The sequence below is a fragment of the Schistocerca cancellata genome, chromosome 5 (assembly GCF_023864275.1).
Source record: "Schistocerca cancellata isolate TAMUIC-IGC-003103 chromosome 5, iqSchCanc2.1, whole genome shotgun sequence".
Lineage (NCBI taxonomy): Eukaryota > Metazoa > Arthropoda > Insecta > Orthoptera > Acrididae > Schistocerca > Schistocerca cancellata.
Window position 1 is genome coordinate 64,494,555 of NC_064630.1, and position 22,180 is coordinate 64,516,734.

Consider the following 22,180-nt stretch of genomic DNA (forward strand, 5'->3'; position numbering starts at 1 on the left):
TGGGGATCACATTCTGGCATGGGCCTCGAAAGGCCGCCATATTCTCCAGATCCGAACAAATGCAACTCCTTTTTGTGGGACCATATTAAAGACACGGTGTACAGCAACAACCCGAAAACCACTGCTAAGGTGAAAACCGCCATTCAGGAGCTCATCGACAGCATTGATGTTCCGACACTTCAGCGGGTCACGCAGAATTTCGCCATTCGTCTGCGCCACATCATCGCCAATGATGCCAGCAGTGGCGGATACACACCTTCCCCTCCCCCCTCCTACCTCCCCCCCCCCCCCACCCGCCTGCGGGGCCCAGCGTATTGCCACCCGCACCAACCCCGACAGTCACCCCGCACGCTATTCGTCCGTTTCTTTCGTCAGTCGACTCCACTGAATCGAGTTATCGAGTAGTTGTACTTTCCTATGTAGCACGCGCGTCCGCGTCATCGTATTTTCTACGTTTCCGTCTGGCGGCCGTTCTAGCGATCTCGATACGTTACTCTGTCTGGCATTTGTTAGAGAAAAGTCGCGAATATTCTACTGTTTTCTTGTACAGAGAACCTTCGATACGTAGCTTTATAAATATAGACTATTTGCCGAAAAGGAAATTAGTTTACATTCAGAAGCAGAAGTATTAAGACTTTAGAATGAATAAGGAAACAGTCCTAGTTGTAGCAAGTGCATTGGCATTGTCTTGTATATGTATGTAATCAGTTTAAGTGAAACTTTCTTAAACTTTGCATGTGACTTGATTACTTTTTATTACGGTAAAAGTAAAGGTAGCTCAAGATATCTTTAGCGTTGAGGTTTTTCTGTATCCGCCACTGCAAACACCACATATGACACTACAACATAACAGCTTTAACGCAAATGAAAAAGATTTTTATGCACACTTTTCCATAATAGTCGAACAATGGTTATGTGTGTAGTACAATCATAAGGTGTCTAAGAGCCCACAAGAAGTCTCTGCACTGTAGGAACTGAGGTGAACTGGTCTTTGGTGCGAAGTTCACGTTGTGTACAAAATTGGCTAATTATGTGAACAACATGAGTCTCATGCTTTGTAGCCGAAAATGGGAATAAACATTACTGATAATAAGGTGGTATCGCAATTTTCCGTTGTCTCAAGAACTTGCCGTAAATCTAGATGTCTTACAATACTGTCAGTTAACAAATGATCTTTCTCTGGTTCTACACAATTTTTGACTTCTGTCAATTTCGGAAGGAAGTTGTAAAAATCTGTACAAATTAAACAAGGCTCGGCTCGTAGTTAAAGGTTCTGAAGCGGAGTAACCTCAAAATATGCATTAAAACACATTTCTCAATAACGGACTGCTGACTTTAAATTATCAGGACGCATTTCTGTTATTTCCGACACGAATATACATAATGGAAGTCAACGTTTTGGATCTGTTGATATCTAATATCAAATGAAGTTCACAAGTGCAGCGAGTGTTAAGAGGTGTACAAGCAGGTCCACCAAGGAGTGTACAGAGAGATAGCTGAAGATCTGCTACGCACTATGGGCGTAGTTCGTCCCAAGAAATGGATAGGAACTGTCAGGAACCTAGAGTTCAAGAAATCTCGCAGAGAAGCCTAATCAGTTTTGAATAAATTAGGCGGAAGTCCTGAGGATGCAATAGGTGAAGTGACCCTGCATCCAGACAAGACTGCGAATCACGTTCCGACTACTTCAGGTACCCCACAGGACAGAGCACACACAATCCATGTCAAACATGAACTCATGGTTCTGAAGACACTCAGCCCCGATCAGACCGTATTCTCCCCAGCCGTTTCATATCAAGGAAATAAAAATGGCAGTCGAAGATGTTAAAGTGCAAAAGGCTCCAGGGCCTGGTGGAATTCATCCTAGAATCCCCTAGAACTGTGGTAAATATACCAAAAAACTACAGAGTTCTTTACCGATATCATGATGAGAGGAAGATTCCCGAACGGAATGGAAATGTCTAACATTATAGCTATCTTTAGCCAGGAAAACTAAACAATGAGCCAAAAAACTATCGTTCAGTAACCCTTCTTAGCTCACTATTCAAGCTTTTTGAGAGAGTCTTCTATAAATGAATATCGGTTATAATACTCGGGAAAATTCCGATTTAACAACGCGGTTTTCGCCCAGAAAGAAGCTGTACAGATTACATAATATAATCCACGACCTCGATAGGAGCAGACTTTCAAAAGAATTTAAAAACATTAACCGCATATCAGACGTCTCCAAGTGAGTCTTCCACTGATCTCGGAAAGCAACCTGCGGTTCCGCTACAGTTCTTAAGGACTCAAATGTTCGGTACTATCTACCTGGGGAGGAATGGACAAGAGAGTGCGTGATATTAGAGCAGCATTTCTCAATGGCACTTCAACGCCTAAGTGGAATGTCTGTTTTAATTTCAAATTCGTAACTATGTTCTATATGTATCTGTGTAATCCATTATCATGCAATCATGTCGTATCTTTCCTGTTCGCAATGTTGCCTGATAGTGTAAATGTGTGGTTTGTCTGTTGCTGGCACTACCTTGAATGTTAAGGGCAGTTTACCATTGTGAGGCTGTTAAAGGTAGAAACCGCTTACGCTCTCTAAGCCCTTTCGGGCTGCTATACGAGGTGCATTCAAGTTCTAAGGCCTCCGACTTTTTTTTTCTAATTAACTACTCACCCGAAATCGATGAAACTGGCGTTACTTCTCGACGTAATCGCCCTGCAGACGTACACATTTTTCACAACGCTGATGCCATGATTCCATGGCAGCGGCGAAGGCTTCTTCAGGAGTCTGTTTTGACCACTGGAAAATCGCTGAGGCAATAGCAGCACGGCTGGTGAATGTGCGGCCACGGAGAGTGTCTTTCATTGTTGGAAAAAAACAAAAGTCACTAGGGCCACCACCACCTAGAGACAAGGCCGCGGCGCGAAATTCATAGCAGGTCGTGACGTCACTCCAAGCGGGCCACCATGTTGTGTTTCGAAGCGTTTGATTATCTACGTTTGTTGGATCGAGTGCTATATTCGTGCTTAAAACTAGCTATTACAGTGTTTACGTGTAGTGAAGCTACTGTGAACATGGTTTACAAGTGTTGTGTGCCAAGGTGTCGTGGGAATTACGGAACTCGACCGAAAGTAATGTTATTTTCCTTTCCGAAAGATGCGAATCTGCGTTGGAAATGTCTTTCAGCGATTTATCGGGACAATTTCCAACCCACTGAGCACACGAAGATATGCAAAAGCTATATACCTAGTACAATTATTATTTTTTTCTGGTGGAATATCTTGCATTTTGGATACATTTGACTAAAATTGTGAGCAAAAGTTCGCAGTAAATAGGCCTAGTATTCGTTATCAAGTGGCTTTATTTTGATTTTGAAATTGGAATATAAATTTGTGGCTCGTGTTACTTTTTATTCGTGTTTAAATTTCTCTGCAGTTCGTATTTTGTTACGCATTACCGTTACGTTTTATTCTCTATTTGTGAGTGGGTGTTGTTTTTCACTCTCGCATTAGTTAGCATGAGTGCTAACGAATGTTGAAACAGCTGTTTTCATGTTTAAAAAGCGATCTCTCTGTATGAAGCATATCTGTTTTATTTTTCGATGTGTCAAACAATGGAACAAATTAATCTAGAAATAGGTTAAATTTATTATTGACGTTTTTAGCTTGACACATTGTCTCATTCCAACTGCTGCAAATGTCTGCTGAAGGTTTGTAGATTTTCACTTTTGTCTTATGCTCAAAATCTGCCGTATTTTTACAGGAAAGAAAATTTACATTACAATAACAACGCATAATTGTTTATGTGAGGTGAGTTAAAAGTGATTGTTTGCTTGGGGAATGTACTCAGCTTTCCTGAGGGAGATCTATAAACAGCTACACAATATTTATTTAGGATACTAAAGGCAGAGGAATTTAATATTATACACTGTATTAGTGCAGAATTTTTCAAGTGTGTAAATAATAGTTGTCTGGTCCAGAAAGAATGTACTTTATCACAGTGCATTTTTCAGAGATGTACCTTGTTTTATCATGTATATCGCAATATTATTTACATCCCGCACTCGTACGTTTTCACTGGCTGTTGATAAGTCTTATGCAATTACATTACCGGTAAAAAAAATTATAAACTATAGTTTCTGCTATATCGCGATTGATAAAGTTACTTATTTTAACCATTCGGCAAAGTACTCTCCTCTTTGCGTGGTATCATTTGCCAAGATCTCGTTTCGTTATCTCCAGCGGTTTACGAGATATGATAGGTGTTATGAATATTTCATTCCCGCGCGTAGCGATCGGAAGTGAAGTTGCTGCAGATGCTCAATTTTTTCGAGATTGGAAGCAGATATTGATCCAAAGTTTTACGAAAATTTCAAAACCTCATCTGTATTTCATACTCAGCAATAGAATGTGTAATATGCATCAAACACAAATTCATAGCGACCCCTATTTTTGATGGCAACGTTCTCAAATTTGATACTCATCTGTCAAATACCACAATAGTTATGACCATTATCGAAATGATTGGCACTTCATCATGAAGCTGCCATATAAAGCTAAAAGAATTTCAGAAATTAAATATTTTTTACGGAATAGGTTCTGTCAAACCGTTTGACAAAGGTTTCCAGGCCGTGCGTCTCGATTCTTTAAGCGCAGCGCCAAGCCAACCCTGGCCCGCTTTGCGTGACGTCACAAGAGCGCGCCGCGGCCTTCTCTTTAGGTGGTGGTGCTAGGACCCAGTTCAGGTGAGTAGGGAGCATGAGGAATCACTTCAAAGTTGTTATCACGAAGAAACTGTTGCGTAACGTTAGCTCGATGTGCGGGTGCGTTGTCTTGGTGAAACAGCACACACGCAGCCCTTCCTGGACGTTTTTGTTGCAGTGCAGGAAGGAATTTGTTCTTCAAAACATTTTCGTAGGATGCACATGTTACCGTAGTGCCCTTTGGAACGCAATGGGTAAGGATTACGCCCTCGCTGTCCCAGAACATGGACACCATCATTTTTTCAGCACTGGCGGTTACCCGAAATTTTTTGGTGGCGGTGAATCTGTGTGCTTCCATTGAGCTGACTGGCGCTTTGTTTCTGGATTGAAAAATGGCGTCCACGTCTCATCCATTGTCACAACCGACGAAAAGAAAGTCCCATTCGTGCTGTCGTTGCGCGTCAACATTGCTTGGCAACGTGCCACACGGGCAGCCATGTGGTCGTCCGTCAGCATTCGTGGCACCCACCTGGATGACACTTTTCGCATTTTCAGGTCGTCATACAGGATTGTGTGCACAGAACTCACAGAAATGCCAACTCTGGAGGCGATCTGTTCAACAGTCATTCGGCGATCCCCCAAAACAATTCTCTCCACTTTCTCGATCATTTCGTCAGACCGGCTTGTGCGAGCCCGAGGTTGTTTCGGTTTGTTGTCACACAATGTTCTGCCTTCATTAAACTGTCGCACCCACGAATGCACTTTTGACACATCCGTAACTCCATCACCACATGTCTCCTTCAACTGTTGATGAATTTCAGTTGGTTTCACACCACGCAAATTCAGAAAACGAATAACTGCACGCTATACAAGTAAGGAAAACGTCGCCATTTTAAGTATTTAAAACAGTTCCCACTCTCGTCGCTGGCGGTAAAATTCCATCTGCCGTACGGTGCTGCCATCTCTGGGACATATTGACAATGAACGCGGCCTCATTTTAAAAAAATGCGCAAGTTTCTATCTCTTTCCAGTCCGGAGAAAAAAAATCGGAGGCCTTAGAACTTGAATGCACCTCGTATAAACACCAGAGAGGGCAGGATAGTTTCACTCTTCTCCTGGACGCTGATGGGTGACGATGCTCTGAGTAGTATCTCTAGATGCTAAGTTGAAATGTGTAAGAGTTAGCTTTGTTTCAGTTTCTGGTAGTCACTCTGGTCTGTGGCGTTGATAATCGTGTCACACCAAAAAAATGGTTCAAGTGGCTCTTAGCACTATGGGACTTAACATCTGAGGTCATCAGTCCCCTAGAACTTAGAACTACTTAAACCTAACTAACCTAAGGACATCACACACATCCATACCCGAGGCGGGATTCGAACCTGCGACCGTAGCGGTCGTTCGGTTCCAGACTGTAGCGCCTAGAACCGCACGGCCACTCCGGCCTGCAGGGGGCGTGTCCCTTTAACTGCTCAGCGCAAGTCGCGTCCAAAGAACCCAACGAGGGGAACACACCAACTAATTCAGCCAGGGAATAGTATTAATTTCATTAGTATTCGGTTTATTCGATGATGTCTTTCGTGCAACTGCAACGTGGAGTGGACGAACGGTGCCGCCACGTGATGTTCACTTTCAGTTAGTTTCCTGTATCATTTATGAATGTATCGTGGACTTTATGGAGTGCCTGTGATAAATTTTATTGAATTTAACGTCCAGTTTCTGCTTCTTCCCCACAGATTAGTAGGCCATACTCTGCTGCACCACGTGCGTTTCTTTGTAAACTATGATGTTTTAATTCGGTGTAAACACCTCTCGTGTTCGAATTGAATCCTCAGTTTTATCATGGAGTAGGTGTGTTCACGTTTGCTTAATTTATTTACAAAATTACCCATTCTATGGAATTTTGGAAGTGGGCTTTGTTCTCTGAAACTGACCATTTAAGCCAGTCGCACTCTGACCCGGTGAACTTCATGAGGATTAGAAAAATTTTCTTCTAATTCTATCTTTCGTTGAGTGAGTGATCAGAGCGAACATGGTGTTCGTGATCCTGATAAATTGTAACCAGTAATTTAGCAGACTTGCCCTCACATATGTTAGTTCAGTTGTTGAATTGTATAACGTACCATGTGTCGAGATTCACACACCAGCATTCCAAGTAGTTGTGTTTTAACTTAACATCTGTGTGTATGCTACTTTTAATGAGGAATCAAATGTTAATTATTGCTAAATTCCTTGCCACTACATCCCACAGTGCCATTCCATTTCCCAGTCGGCATCTTTAAAATCAGACAGTTTGCACCTCCACATAACAATTTTTCAATGAAATTTATCATGATTGTTGTATATCCAACACATGGGTTGACACCTTATTAGACTATCAAATTATCTGTGAGGTGACGCCCTTTAATCAGTTTAATTAATTAATATTTAAATAAAATTGGCCCCCACTAATCAGAAATTTTGTTTGGTATTTGTTCGAGGCAAGCTAATGTAGACTCTACTTGCATAGTCATTCTTGGAATTTAGGAATTCAGAAAAGAGATATTTCGTGAAGCTGATCCTACCAGTACCTTCCAGTCATTAAAGGCAACAGGTATCATTCATAATGGCGACCATGTCAGGACAGGAGTTCCATTGCACTAGGAGTCTTCTGATGATGCTGAAAGATTATTAAGATGTAATAATGTATAATTTTGCTTTTCCACAGCTTTCACACTATTTTTTTCATTGTGATTGAACAGCATTGTTACCAGCATTGTGCAATATTGCATTTTTTTAAATTTTTGTCTAAAGCGTATTTATATCATTTTGAAAGATTCTAAGTTTTGAGATTTTGATTGGGGGATTTTATGTAATTTGTGTGTGTAAGAGACGAATCTTTTTGCATTAGGATTTGCATATGAAGATTCGTTTTCTTGCATTAGGTTGTGTTTGATGAATGACTTAGTTTAACCTGCATAACAAATTTAGCAAAATTTTAGCATGTATTTAGGTGACGCTACTTTAAATAAGAGATTTTCCCGCATTTCTTCTCATTGCATTGTTCCCAAGATGGATATCCACTGTCGCTCTAAGAGCGTTGTGAGAAAAAGTAAGTTAGATGGTGGGAAATTAGGTAGCATATCTGGCGAGCAGGCTTTGGAGACAGAGGAAAATGGAGGTGATATGAACCTCATCACGTTTAGTCAGGAGAGTATGGAAAGTAAAGGAATAGGTCATTTTGAGGCAAGTGATCTGATTAAGCCTGATTTTGCCACCCGGCTAGTCACGTGGTCTAACGCACTGCTCCCCGAGCGGGAAGGCGTGCCAGTACCCGGTACGAATCCGCCTGGCTCATTAGTGTCAAGATCCAGTGTGCCAGCCAGCCTGTGGATGGTTTTTAACGTGGTTTGCGATCTGCCTCGGCGAATGCGGGCTGATTCCCCTTATTCCGCCTCAGTTACACTACATTGGCTATTGCTGCACAAACACTGTTGTAACCTCCCAACAGCTTATTTCCGTAACCTCGCAATAAAAATGTTTCTAACCTCTCAATAAAAATGTTAGTCAGATATAACCTTTCAATAATTAACTGACTGTGAATCTAAACTGGAAAATCTAGATGTCAGCAATGCTGCGCCATGGCTCTGAAAAGTCATTCTGAATAAACTGAAAATTCTTACCTCAATGAAGTGCCGGATAACGCGTATATATCTGCTCCTATAAGAAATTTTTCTGGCGCAGCCCAGTGCAATGCTGGCCACTAGATTTGTCATGTATACAAAGAAACAACTGATTTTTCTTTACGATAATTGGGATGACCATGGATAGTAGAAATTAGTAAAATCTTTAAATTCAGATGAATAATTGTCAAAAGTTATTTCTTAAAAATTACATATGCGCGCGGCTATAAATAGTAATTTTTGGTTTTACCTTATATTACATCGCTCAGGTACTGTCATCATTCTCCACGACCGGCCCTGCCATTCCATACAGGACACAAGTGCTCTCTGAGCTATACAACAAGACAACTGCTCTCTGAGTGACCTGACCCAAGTGCCTGACTGCGAGCTGCTACTGCTACTACTACTACTATTACTGCCGACACTGCTCTCTTTAATTCTATTGTAGCTTACATACTGCAGGCAGTGCGTGAGCAATCCATCAAAGTTACATCTGCTCGAGTGTGCTAGCAACAAATTTCTTAGTCATGGGCCTCTCACATAACCCTCCACTGGGGTGTAAAAATTTGGCAGCGATGGTGAGTCAATTGGACTTGCCATGAGTAACAAATTTTTCTATAATCTATTTAGTTTACTAAGTCTGTAGTCACAGAGTATATACATGTATATAACATTATTGATAAATAATATAAGTACAGAACATATAAGAAATGACATAAAGCGCATATGCAATGAGTACAGAACATATTAAGAAATGAAATAGAGTGCACACACACTGTACATGTCTTTAGCATTTTTACAAGACTGAACACATTAAGAAATGAAATAAAGTGCACATGCACTGTAGAAGTCTTTAACATCTTTCTACAAGCTGATCACATTAAGATATGTTATATAGTGCATACACACTGTATAAGTCCTTAGCATTTTTGCAAGAACTGAAGAAATTAAAAAATGAAATTAAGTATAAGTCTTTAGCATTTTTACAAGAAATGAACATATTAAAAAATGAATTGAAGTGCACATGCACTGTTTAAGTCTTTGGCATTTTTACAAGAACTGAACACATTGAGAAGTGAAATAAAGTGCATATGCACTGTAAGTCTTTAGCATTTTAGAAGAATTAAACACATTGAGAAATGAAATAATGTGCACATGCACTGTAAAAGTTTTTAGCATTTTTATGAGAACTGATCATATTAACAAATGAAATGAAGTGCACATGCACTGTAGAAGTTTTTAGCATCTTTACATGAACTGATCACATTAAGAGATGAAATAAAGTGCATACGCACTGTATGAGTCTTTAGCATTTTACAAGAATTAAACACATTGATAAATGAAATAAAATGCACACACACTGTAAAAGTCTTAAGCATTTTTACGAGAACTACGAAAGGAATGGGAAGGATAGCATCATGGTTGTAGCACAATGGGTTGCACAAAGCTGCACTAAAAGTCCAGATCTTTCCACAGAGGCACAACACCAAGTGAGGCAATCTGAAGTTCTCTTCCCTGAAGTATTTATCCGTGTAGCCAAGACACTGAAATGTTGTATTAATATTGTATGTTATCATTTTGGTAGTACATTAGGTACACCAACCAGTAGTTGCAGGTTCGAATCTTGCCTCGGGCATGAATGTGAGTGATTTCCTTAGGTTATTTAGGTTTAAGTAGTTCTAAGTTCTAGGGGACTGATGACCTCAGATGTTTAGTCCCATAGTGCTCAGAGCCATTTGAACCATAATAACATCTCTGTTGTTCAAGGTGGTGGACAGCTTGATATGTCAACACCACATTCTTGTAGAATCCATACTCTTACATCAATGTAGAATTAGTGCAAAAACCAAATAGTGCTCCATGATCATGAGGATGGACAGGACATAGGAATACTGCAGTAATTGCTGGTAATTAGGTCAGACGGTGAAGGATACCATAAGTCTTATGCTAGTCATCATTCAGAACTACATTAGTGAGTCATCTGATTTGAAAAATTATTGGCACTCATTGGCCAGTTACAAAGCATGTATGGAGCATTACCAAACATTATTCATAAATCATCTCATTGCAGTAATTATTGGCATAGCATTTATGGAGTATTACAAAACATTATTCATAAGTCATCTCATTTCAGTAATTATTAGCACTCGTTGGCTAGTTACAAAGCATTTATGTAGTATGTATGGAGTATTACAAAACATTATTCATGTCATCTCATTGCAGTAATTATTGGCATAGCATTTATGGAGTATTACAAAACATTATTCATAAGTCATCTCATTGCAGTAATAATTGGCATAGCATTTATCAAGTATTACAAAACATTATTCATTATTATTCAGAAGTCATCATTCAAAACAGGTGTTATTGCATGTAGCAACTAGCTGCTAGTGACTGTATTTGATATCATGCAAGTGACATGACATATTTAAAATGTAACACATTGGAACTAGCACTCAAGGTGCTTAGTCCAATACCACATAGGCATAATGGAATCAAAACATCAGAAAAAATTTGCATTATATTTAGGACTAGAAATATATCTTAAACTGGTAGCATTATTTAGTTGTATACTGGTAGTAGCTGGGACTAGTAACAAAAATTTTCTTTTTGTGCTAGCAATGCACTGCGTTGGAATCAGTAGTTAAATGCTGGGGCATGAAAATATTTGCTGTTGACTTATTGCTGGAAATAAGGATTATTGACATCATTCCTCATGAGTCACCTGTAGCAAGGTTATCAAATAAGTAGAGTATATATGATCACATTTATGAATGATAGAGAAACTGGGTAATAAATAAATGCAAGTACAAGAACACATTTAATAACTAAGTGCCTGTAGCATATAAGGACATATTCCAGAAATGATGTTAATATCATGAAAAGCTTCTCCTGAAAAAAATACAAAGTAGATTATTGAGCTGAAAGAAGAAATGTATTCATATTATGCTGAAAAGTAGGAAACTTCGAATTAACAGGTAATGAAACGTGTACTTAATATGTATGTTCTCTGTCTTTCCCAAAACATTCAGTCATTATACTATGCCACATATGACATACTATCAAAAAGAACTGCAACAAATACTTAAATAACTGCATAGCATCCCTTAACTAATAGAAAATATATAAACTTCATCATTATCATCCTCTGCAAAGGAAAACTTCATTATTCATATTACCTTATTCTTCGTATAACTATTCATCATCATTTATTATCATCTGCAAAAAAGAGACACTTCATTATTCATATTACCATTTTCTTCATATAACTATTCATTGTCATTCATTATTTCGCATATTATAGCGTTTCTTACTTCAAGCATATTTCACCCCTAAAATTAACATGTGTAGTTTTGTCTTACAGCCTGCCACAATCGCCTCATATTCTGAAAGAAAAATAATTACTCAAGACTGCTGCCATACAGCGTGTATAGTATATTCTTGTTAATGCTTGTTAATATCGATCCATTTACTTTTCATGACAAAGTATTGCATCTTCTTTCTTTCATTCTGATGATAAAATTTCCATTTCATAGTAAACCTCTGTGGTTGTTTATTTCTTTTACATGGTATTGCTTTCTGAAAATGATGAATATGGATTAATATCTTGCATTTAAATCGTATACCCATTAAATGAAAACTTGTTTCTAGTGATATAACTAAGCTTACAGCATAGCATGACAGGAAACCTATTAGGTCAAAACCATAGACAACTTACAAGTGCAAAAATGTACACACAATATCATAATTTAGTAGCAAAAAATGTAGAATAGTCAAGATATTGGGATATCAAAGGCAAAAGGTCAAGGTCAAAAATATATTAAAGATTTCATAGCACATACAGAGAAAATTCTACTTTTGATAGGAAAACCAAGATATATACATAAAAAAATGGAAAATGTGCACTGGCAGAGGTATAACGACAAGAAAAGCGACCTGTTAACCTTACCTTGCCGGGCACTTGCCAAAAAAATATAATCATCATCAATAAGTGGTCATATAAATATCTGTAAATGGCATTAAAGTGTGATAAATCATAAAGTATGTTTATTCAATAAAGGGTTTAATATTGCAAATATGGTGATTGCGCTTGGTTTTTCTGGTTCTCAAAGTTTCGACATGTACTACATTGGGGTGAAGAATGCTGCGAATTCTATATGGGCCAGCGTATAGAAGCTCAAATTTACTGCATCTACTCTTTCCTCTGTTGGATAAATAGTGTGTGCATACTAATATCTTCTGTCCCATGTGAAATTCACGGCGCGTACAAACCTGTTTCCACTGTCTTCCGCGGCGTTCTGCGGCACGTTTGATGTTGTTGAGCGCAACTTCAATTATTTCATGGTGACGTAGTCAACGAGATGTAGGGAAAGATCCTAATTCTTTAATTTTGTTGGGTGGTTCAACATTATCCTATATAACAGTTGGAGATAGCGTAGTAGATTCATTTGGTATGGAGTTAATTACATCCTGGAATGAGAGTGTGTGTGTGTCCCAATAAATATGTATTTTATGGCAGTATATTCTACATAGTTCACCAATTTCTTTCATCAATCGTTCAGAAGGGTTCGAAGAAGTGTGATACCTGGATTTATAGATCGGAGAAATGTTTCTAGCTCGTAACATACGTGTCCATATCGCAGATTGAAATTGTGGTCCATTGTCGGAAATTACTTTCAATAATGGAAAATGTGTTACAAATACATTCGAAATAGATTTAGCAGTAGCTTTGCGTAACGGAGAGAAGGTAACAAATGTCGAAGAGAGTTCAACAGCGACAAACATGTAACAAAAACCGCTATTAGATCTGGGAATCGGTCCAAAAATGTCTACAGCGGCCATATGTTTCAATTTAATGGGTACAATGTGATGTAACGGAGGAATATGTGAAGTCGTGTCTGAGATAGCTTTCTGGCAGATTTTACATGACGCTAAAACTCGTCGAATACGTTTCTCCATGTTGGCAAAATAACAGTTCTGTCTCAGTATAAGTAAAAACATTTTCTGGCTCCATAATGTGCGTAACTTAAATGAGTATACCAAATTAATTTGTTAACAAGCTCGTCAGGAATACATAATAATCAGTTGTTGCTGTCAAGGTGAGAGCGGCGAAACAGAATGTTGTTGCGTACAGTATATTGTTTCTAATGGTAATGTTATTCCTATCTTGCCAAAGGTTTTTTATTTCTTTCCATAAGTTGTCCTTGCTCTGCTCTTCTGCTATATCTTGTAATGACGACGAAATGAAATTTTCAAATGCAACTTGTTTAATATACATGAGGCTAAAATTTGCTTGGCAGAACTCGGTTGCGATGTCTTGCTGATTGTTGCTGAGAGAATGAGATAGTGCGTCTGCTTCAATATTTTGTGTACCGGGAATGTGAACAATTGTAAAATTAAATTCCTGTAAATAAAGCTTCATCTGCTTAACCTGTCATGTGTAAATATAGCGGAAAGTAAACACTGTATAGCTCTATGATCTGTATAAACTGTAGTATGTCTTCCTTAAAGAAAATGCCTAAATCTGGTAAATGCTCATACAACACATAATGTTTCAAGTTCTGTAACATAATAACTCCATTCAGCAGGTGAAAGAATGCGACTTGCAAAGGTTATGTTTTTAATTATTGTAGTACCGTCTTCTTCAATTTCCTGAAAAATGTGTACGCCTAAAGCGGTGTTAGAACTGTCGGTGGCAATGGAAAAATTTCTGGTAGCATGTGGGTGTGATAAAAGTGGTGCGTTCGACAAGGCATGTTTCAGATTAACAAACTCAGACTGTGCTTGGCTATCCCAGGACCACATAGCGTTTTTACCCGTCAACTGGCATAATCTAGTGGTGTCTAAAGCAGAGTAATGAATAAATTTACGGAAAAAGTTAATTAATCCCAGAAAGCTGCGTTGTTGTTTCTTGGTCCTCGGAACAGTAATGTCACGTAAAGCTTGAAATTTTTCCGGCTCAGGTGCAATTCCTTCTGCTGAAATTACATGCCCAAGAAATTTTATGGAAGTTTTGCCAAAGTGCGATTTGCTAAGATTAACTGTAAGTCCTTGTGCACGTAAAGTTTGCAATAGTTGTTGAAGAATCAAATTGTGTTCAGACCAGTTAGCTTCTGCGATAAGGATGTCGTCTACATACGTTGTGATTCTGTCTTTAAGTTCTATCGGAAGTATAGTATTCAAACGGTGAATAAATGCTTCTGAAGAAATTGTTAAACTGAACGGTAATTTGCAAAATTGATAACAATCACCAAAACAGAGAAATGCTGCGTACTTTCTGCAGTTCCGACGCAGCTGAATTTAACCAAAATCCCGATTTTAAATCTAATGTGGAATAAATAGCAGTACCATGAAATTTCTCAGAAGTTCTTCTAGTGTCTGTGGGCGATCTGTTTCATTAATGATAATGTCGTTGACATGACGGCAATCAAGTACGAGGCGAAGTGAGCCATCCTTTCTCGTAACAATATGGAGCAGGTTTATGTACGAACTAACTGCCGGTTCAATAATACCTTGGTCAAGCATAGCTTGCAATTCTTTCTTGACTTGTTCTCTGTGGATATATGGAATAGGATAATGTTTGGCTTTAAATGTGTCATGCTGTTTAACTTGAAATTCATACATCTGTATTTGCACTGCCCTGTTTTACTTTATCAGAAATCATTTGCATAACATCATGGTCGGCTTCGTCTGGTGTATTGTCATTGTGTACAACATGCGTATCTGTGAACAATGTGGAATGACAGTCTGTGTTACACGATGTAGAAATGACCTCTGTTCCATTAATTGCCTGTTCTTCTGCTGATAAAGCGTGCTGAAATTACAATGTCAATTCTAATTTTTCATCCTTTAACATTAAATAGGAACTTTGAAAGTCAATAATTGCGTCATGTTGCACCAAAAAATTCGTACCTAAAATAACGTCTGTTGTCAATAAGGGAATAATCCAAAAATTTGCGTTGAACGTATGACCTGTAATACAAAATGATAAGTGTGTCTGTAATTTTACATCTACTCCTTTACCATATACTGCTCCTTTTACTTTAGTTTTGCCTAATGATAACGTAGGATAGATGTTCTCTTTGTTAATTCGTTGAAAGTTTCTTCATTTATAATTGACATAGGTGATCCAGAATCGATTACTGCTGAAAATGTGTATGATCCAATCTTCACTTCAATAACAGTGTGGGAAATGGTTTTTTTGTTTAACTGGTTTTTCATGTAAAAGTGTGTCTCGGATGTCGTCAAAAGTAATGAAATTTTCGTAAACAAGATTCTGTGTATCAAAAGTATTGCTTACGTTGCTGGAAGATGCGACCAGTGCTGTATATAGTCAAATTCTTTCTGACGTGCTGTTATTTGCAGGAGGATGCTGTGGCATTTCGACTATTTGTACTGTTCTGTTATTTCGTCCTGGCGTATTAGGTTGGGGATGATATCGAGTGTCTGGTTCATTCATGATAATCTGTTGTTGTGGATGATTCTGCTGCTGATAAGACCTACTGTTATTAAATGTACACTGAAAACTGTGCTCACTACTTTTACGTCTGTCATGATAATCCTTACTACACGGCGCATTGCGATAGGAGTTGAAATGATGTGTCTTCTGTACGTAGTGGTTCCCTTGTTCTTGTGGGTTACTATTTGGCGGAGCCGACGCTATATGTGTAGGCGGCGAAACGTTAAAGCTTGGTTGACCTTCCACATTATATTGTTGGTTAGGTATGCTAACCGGTTGGTTTTGTTGCTGTGGGGGAAAAGCCTCTATTGTTGACAAAATGTGTTTGATGTTGCTGGTAATTTTGACGATACTGATAACTAAAATTTTGTATGGTATTAAAGTTCTGGTGGTTGTCATTCCTGGAGCGTCTATCACCTTTGCTATTAAAATAGCGTGGCTGATCGTAATTACTGTATGCTTGTTGGCCTTGGTTATCGCCGGCCGATGTACCGAGCGGTTCTAGGCTAGGGTGACCAAATTATTTTCGGTGATAACCGGGACACATTCACCCGGGTGCCAATGGACACCTCATTTCACATGTACCCAGGTTTCTTAATTTTAAATATTAATGTTTTGTTGATACATTTTGTTAACCCGATTATTATAACTAATAAGAGGATGCAAAAGATTGATATAATCTAGATTATCTGTATAATTAATGACATTTAATAAACGTATACAGCAATAAAGAAATGTATTACGATTTTACAAAATTTTACAGCCATTCAACTTTTAATCAATTAACATTAACATGAACTTTAATATTACTGAGCACTTGTAGATGGAATTGACTGTCCTTAGAGAAAAGGGTATTTTTCACTGCCTCCAACCTTCTTGATCATGTCTTTGTTCTTTGAGACACAGTGATAAAACTCTGCACAATCCATTTTGTAGTTGTACAGGATCTGCAGGATTGCTTCAAGAGAGTCCACCTCCATTCTGTTTCTTTCATCAGTCCACTGGATATTCATGAACGAAAATATTCTTTCCACATTGGCATTATGGGATGGGATTGCAAATAAATACCTTGCAATTATTACCAACTCAGAGTAATGCTGAAGACAGTCACAGCTTTCAAAAAAACTTACCCACTTCTCATGACATTCCAATGGTGTTTTTTTTTTTCATCATTCCGCTTGTGAAGACATTCTTCAAAAAAATTTGTCAGTATGCCGAACTGATCGAAGAGAATGGAATATTCGATTTCAATCTCTTTACTCTTCAAATAATAAACTGTCTCTTCAACACTTTCCCATTTTGGCACTCTCTTCAGTAACATCCAATCAAACACCGGCGCTGAGGGTAAATATGAGGCGCTCCACTTGCTGAGATATTCTACACAAGTGTCATAAAACTTGTTAACATCTTCTCCAAAACTCCTTTCCGCTGCTTCTGATACTTCTGCTCTTTTAAGGACAGATTTAACATTAAAATAAATGAACTGCTGTCCTCTCCTCTTAGTAACAGTTTCCAGAGTATTTTTCAAAACATCATTTACCTCTATTACACCTTTCGTGCTTCCCTCAATTTCGTTTATCCCATGCTGCAAAGTGCTAAGCTGACTGTGAATGAACCATAAGTAGGCTTCACTTAAAGGGTTACTGAAAAACTGAACCAATGTTTTGGGGGCTTTGTCTTCATTTAGGACAAAATCTTTTAACGGTTCAAACAGGCGGATTACTCTTTCAACTGCTGGAAACAGTGATAACCAGCGAGTTTTCGAGTGACACATTACATTCAAATATTCAGTTCCCACATAATCACAGAACTCCTTAAGCCTCTCTGTTCTAACAGTATACATGTAAAAGTGTGAATGTACCTTCATAACGATAGTTTCAACATCACAGCTTAAACTGTCAGCAGATGTCTGCACACTATTGTGCAAAACATGTGCAGGGCACCCTATGCCTTCAATGTTTTCATACAATGTTGCCTTTAATTTGCCTTGTCTTTTCAAACCACCAAAGTTTGGGTTGGTGTTGTCTCCACAAAATGCCACACATTTATTTTTCCTGAGATCAAACATTTCGATAGTATTCATACAAAATCTTGAAATTTTGTCAGATGTTTCATTAGGTAGGGAACTCACCTTCAAAAGTTTGGTCTGAATTCCCTGATTAATATCGAAAAACCGAACAACAAACGGAAATATTTTAGTGGCCTTATGACTGCTGGCATCAGTGGATATCCCGTAGAAAGAAGACTTTTTGATGTATTCAAGGCTTTCCTTTACACTCTGGGTAGCAATAACTCCTTTCAGTAAGGCTGACACTTTAGTTCTTTCTGAACTAAACTTTTTTGCAATGGAAGAATCATCAAACATAATGCTGTTAAGCTTATTAGTACAATCACTGGATCTATAAGTTTGATGATTTTTTACCGTGTGGTAGGCTAGTGTAAGCTAGGCTGCTCGAACTTTCGTCTCTTCACTTGACTGATGTTCCACAAAATAATTTTGTAGAGTTTTACTGCAGCTCGGTGCACTGTATCTGTTAATGTGTTTCCTTGACTTGATGTGATCAACTATGTCGGAACGTCCACCATGACTTATACTAATAAAACGGTTACATACGGAACACTCTGCTTCGTAATCAAAACGACCTTTCTTAATGAAATTCCATTTCTTGGAATAACAGTCACTGAACTTGCAGGAACGTTTCGGCATTGCGTTTCACAGTACTGCAGCAAAAATACCACTAATATGAGAAAAAACTATTGCAGTTTGTCTGACAAAACATCAACTACTACACTGTTCTGACAATGAGTGTGTGAGTAAGTGGCGTGACAATCGGACGGTTTCATAGCTCTGTTGCAATAATACAACTTACTACTTGTTGGCCAAGTACCGCTCAAAGTAAATTATTGCCTGAGTGTATCAATACTGATACTGTGATTACTAGTATGGGACAATGGAGGTTTTAGACAAATAAGCTAAAATATATTAATTTCTTGTGTTGTTTTCCTTTAATATAGCGAAATACCAAAAATTTGAGAAAGTTTCACGAAATGTATTTAAAAACAGAATTCCGAGACTTTTGAGCGTCCCGAAACAAATTTTCGGGACACGGGCACACAGGGATGAAAACCGGGCCGATCCCGGTTTTCCAGGACGTTTGGTCACCCTCTTCTAGGCGCTTCAGTCTGGAACCGAGCGATCGCTACTGTCGCAGGTTCGAATCCTGCCTCGGGCATGGATGTGTGTGATGTCCTTAGGTTAGTTAGGTTTAAGTAGTTCTGAGTTTTAGGGGGCTGATGACATCAGATGTTAAGTCCCATAGTGCTCAGAGCCAGCCAGCCTTGGTTATGTTGTGAAAAATTTTTGTTTATGAAGGAATAATCTGATTGCTGAACTTCCAAAAGCTGTAGCAGATCTCTGAATGCCGAAATATTTTCTTTCTGCTGTCCTGTTAAAAGTGACACTCTTAATGATCGTAGTAATTTTGAAATACATAATTGGATTAGTGCTGACTCACTGTACCATGTGTTCAAAAATTGCGTGACAGTGGAAAAATTTGAGTTCTGATAATTCGGTAAGCTAATTAACTGATCCTTGATTCCGCGCTGTGTCGTCTTCGACCAATACGCTGACAGAAAAGCATTCTGAAATTCTTCTACCGAGTAACACTGTCTCGCGATCGGTCTCATACGGGTTGACGGTTCGCCTTCCAAGAAACTGCAAATAAATTCAAGTTTGTGTGTTACGGGCCAAGTTGGTGGAAAAGCAAAACTAAATTGTTGTATCCAATCCAAAGGGTGTATTTGTGTTCATTTATAAATACTTTAAATTTCCTAACGGATAGAAAGTGCTTGTAATCAAAATTATCGTTTCTGAATGTCTGATCAGGTTCAGGATTGTATGAGAATCTATTTGTCTGTGTCTGTTCGGAATCTTAAGTCACGTACTCTCTGTAAATTACCTAAGTTATACTGGCTGTGTGAGTGTGTTCAGAATGTGGCATATGCTGTGACGTGTTAGAAGCTGAAATAATTTTTTTCTGTCACTTCTTGTTGGACGTACCTGTCTCACTGATTGTCTGCTGTACATTTTGGAATTCAGGTATTTGACTGAACGAAACTAGTGACGTATCGTTTGATTTGGTGTCATTGTTATTTTCGATAACGTCAATACGACTTGCCAATTCATCAAATTTTTAAGTCAGTGCTTTTACCTGGTCGTCATTTTTAGTGTCACAGGCATTAATTTGTTTTTGCATTTTACGTGTGGTTTTGTTTAATTTCTTAACGTCTGCCTTAATGGCATCGGGATCCTGTATTAATTCCAATTGTTCAAGTCCGCTGGTCACTGTCTGAAAGTCTACTGTGTATTTACTTTCCAAAGTCTGAATATTAGTGTCTGTTTTCGTTTTTAGATCGGAGATTTCACCATGCAATTCGGTGTTCAACTGTTTGATAGTACTGATTTCGTCTGATACTGTAGCAATGTTAGTGTCTACGTATGTTTTTGCTTTCGTAAACAACTTACGCTTGCCTTCTTGCCTCTGTGTAGTAATTGTTTCCATGACTTGTTTCTTTACTTTGTTTTGTTCCTGTATGAATTTACGGTAACGCATGTCACTGTTTTGTAGGTGGTGATTAAAACTTTTGTCAATTTGGCTGTTCTGTTGTTCAAATTTCTTGTCGACTTTCGCATCCAGGGTGCGTGAAAGTTCTGCTGACGTTAATTTAAACTCGTCGCGTAACTGTGGTGCGTTTTCTGAACATTGTTTACCAACTGCACTAATTTCATCTCTAAGTGATTTTGTTGTGGTTGCATGTGTATTGCATATTTCTTGTGCAACGAATCCAATTTCTTCACTGCTATTCCTAGCACTAGCCTTAATTTTCTCACCTAACTGTTTTTTAGTTTCGTTACATTGCTAGGCAACGGCTGTAATCTATTCAGTAAGCTGTTCAATAGAGGTGTCGAGTTTTTCATTAATCTGTTTGAAGTTTTCATTAATTTGTTTGATCGACGTGTCGCGTTTTTCATTAAGTTGCTTGTTCGATTCATTAAGTTGTCTATAATTGTTGTCTTGTTTCTCATTAAGTTGTTGTAATAATTCCACAACTTGACCCATGCGAAAATTAGCGACTCTATTTTCTATGCTGTGTGATGGTGTATCTGCAGTTGTTACGTTTTGTGTAACCATTTGGTCATTGTCTGATTCATGAAAAGGTTTGTTAATAGGATGTGCACTGTTGGTCACTACATCGGAATCAAATAAATCTGACGTACTTTGAGTACAATGTTTATCTTCGTTAGAAACATTTATCTGTTCACTGTGTAAATTTTGCAAATCAGGTGTGGCAAACTGGGCAGCGTTCATTGTAGCGCAACGTGCCGCGTCATCAATTGTCGTTAAATTTACTGTGGACATAAATGAATTTGTTTGCGCAACATTTAGATTAGAATCATTAATGGTGGTCGGCACGCACTGATTATCTGTAATTGGAGGATTATCATTATGACACTGAGTGTCGCTAATATTATCAGTCAAATTATTCAACTCTGCTTTTTCACTCATTACGCATCGCGATGTATTGTTGGCAGTTTTTCGCGGCATTTTCACAAGTCAAAAGTGGGCACAAAATCAAACAAAGTCAAAGCAAGAATGGAACAAATACAATGACAACAAAGAGCAATAAATTGCCGATGAATTGTGAAAGAAGGCGTGACAAATTAGTAAATGCGTTACGCCAGATGCAAACTACATTTAACATTAGGTAAATAATAGCAGATATATAACTGAATACTTCTCAGAAATTCACAAAAAAATATGATCCTGGCCAGCTGTCGACAAGTGTAAGCTCCCAACAGTTTATTTCCGTAACCTCGCAATAAAAACGTGTATAACTTCTCAATAAAAATTTACTCATATATAACCTTTCAATAATTAACTGACTGTGAATCTAAACTGGAAAGCTGCGTCATGGCTCTGAAAAGTCATTTTGAATAAACTGAAAATTCTTGCCTCAATGAAGTCGCTGGATAACGAGTATATATCTGCTCCTATAAGAAATTTTTCTGGCACAGCCCAGTGCAATGCTGGCCGCTAGATTTGTCATGTATAAAAAGAAACAACTGATTTTTCTTTACGATAATCGGGATGACCATGGATAAGAGAAATTAGTAAAATCTTTAAATTCAGATGAATAATTGTCAACAGTTATTTTTATAAGAAAGCTTATTATTATTGAAAGATATTTTTTAAAATCCATTTACATAGGACTTGATATAACAATAGTACAAAATCAGGTGTTAAAAATTACATTTGCGCGCGGCTATAAATAGTAATTTTTGGTTTTACCTTATACTACATCGCTCA